This window comes from Galeopterus variegatus, unplaced genomic scaffold (assembly GCF_000696425.1).
Source record: "Galeopterus variegatus unplaced genomic scaffold, G_variegatus-3.0.2 Scaffold2899, whole genome shotgun sequence".
NCBI lineage: Eukaryota > Metazoa > Chordata > Mammalia > Dermoptera > Cynocephalidae > Galeopterus > Galeopterus variegatus.
The window spans coordinates 193,734-195,349 of record NW_007729010.1 but is presented as its reverse complement, the minus strand read 5'-3'; the positions used below and the strand labels follow the sequence as shown (position 1 = coordinate 195,349).

Here is a 1,616-nt window from a genome sequence, read left to right as displayed (position 1 = left end):
GTGAACGGCTCCAGCCGGCTGGCCGCCATCCAGCCATTCGACCAGCTGTTCGCTCTTCACGCCATCGGTGAGGTGGACTCAACCCAGGGCTGCCATACCTCAATCGCAGCGTCTGGGCCTTGGAAGGGGTTACAACGATGCCCTGCTAACTACTTTTCTGATGCTAAGCAACCATCTGGCCTCGATGTTTGAAAACCACCAGCGCAGGGTTTCACAACCTCAGTGCTAGTGATATATTTGGCTGGGTGACCTTGTGTTATGGGGTCTGTCCTGGGCGTTTGGGGATGTTCAGAAGCATCCCTGGCCTCTACCCACTAGATACCACCAGTGTCCTCCTCCTGTCCCTGTCGTGACAAAAAGAAGAAAGTCTCAAACATTCCCAAATGTCCCTTAGGGGGTGAGATTTCCCCCAGCTGAGAATCACTGCACCAGGAAGAGTGAGCTCCCTGCTTAAGGGAGCCTCCTTCATTTCTCATCGGTTCTCACTGGTTTTGTGAAATTTCTGCCCACGATGGGTGCTGTGACAGACTGGTGCCACCCTGAACAGTTCTGGGCCCTTTTCCCGCAGGAAGGTCCTTCCGCTGTCCAAAGGCAGCGGGGCTTCCTGTCCTGAGGCCCCTGTCCACGTGCTGACTTCCCTCTCCCCCATTCCCCGTGGATTCCTTTTACGACCCGCCACCTCTCTGCCCCATCCCCTCTGGACGTTCTCCAATTAGAATGTCTCTCTCAGCATGCAATTCTCAGCTCTCAATGTATTATTCAAGGTTTTATTAGCTTAACTCAAGACAGAACCTCATCTTAGGTACTTCTATTAATGAAAGTCATCAGGAGCCTTTCGCGTGACATTCTTGTTTATTGACATTCAAGACGTCAGTGGTGGGCTGGTCGCTAGTGCAGGTGTAGAGCCAGGCTGCTGGGACTTGGGTCCTGGCTCCTCTTCTGACTAGCTGAGTGATCTTTGACAACCTGGCCATTTCTCCGTGCCTCAATCTTCTTATCTAAAGAATAGGGAGAAACTAACTCTTCCTGTGAGGTCTTTGTGAGAATTAAGTGTGCTAATAATGATAAAGTGCTTAGAATGGTGTCTGGCATAAGTGTTTGACAAATACACTAAAATATTATTCAAAGTCTAGGATTTGGCTTTGACATGTCGATATCAGATAGAATATAACTTTGTTTAAAGAATCATAGCACTCACTAAAGTGGTTATGCAATTTTCTCCAATATTATATTTCTTAGGTGACCTAAAAATGTTACTTTCATGAAAATAGGCAAAGATGCTGAGAAGGACCTAGGAAACAAGGATATTAATATGAAAATGGATATGACCTGGTATAGACTGCAGGAATTCATTTTCTTTTACGATTTTCATTTTATTGAGGCCAATTCCTAGGATTACTAGAAGAAGTAAGTAATTTCTTGGTTAAGACTTTTCTGCTCAGGGAATGGGAGGCTCTGAAGCCTGTCGATCCCATTTTTAGCTTGTCCCTATGAGCCATTAATTGTGAGATCTAAGTCACATAATCTAAGACAAGGACACTCACAAATAATTTCCACTCACCTCACACGGCCATAAGACAACCAAGTGAGATATCAGGGGAAGAACTTTAGAGTTA

At 46.0% G+C, this 1,616-nt stretch overlaps 1 protein-coding gene across 1 annotated transcript in view; it reads left to right on the top strand.

The window, feature by feature from the left end:
- Positions 1-1,616, top strand: part of IL5RA (interleukin 5 receptor, alpha) — a 32,515-nt gene that overhangs the window by 5,618 nt on the left and 25,281 nt on the right. The window lies entirely within an intron of this gene.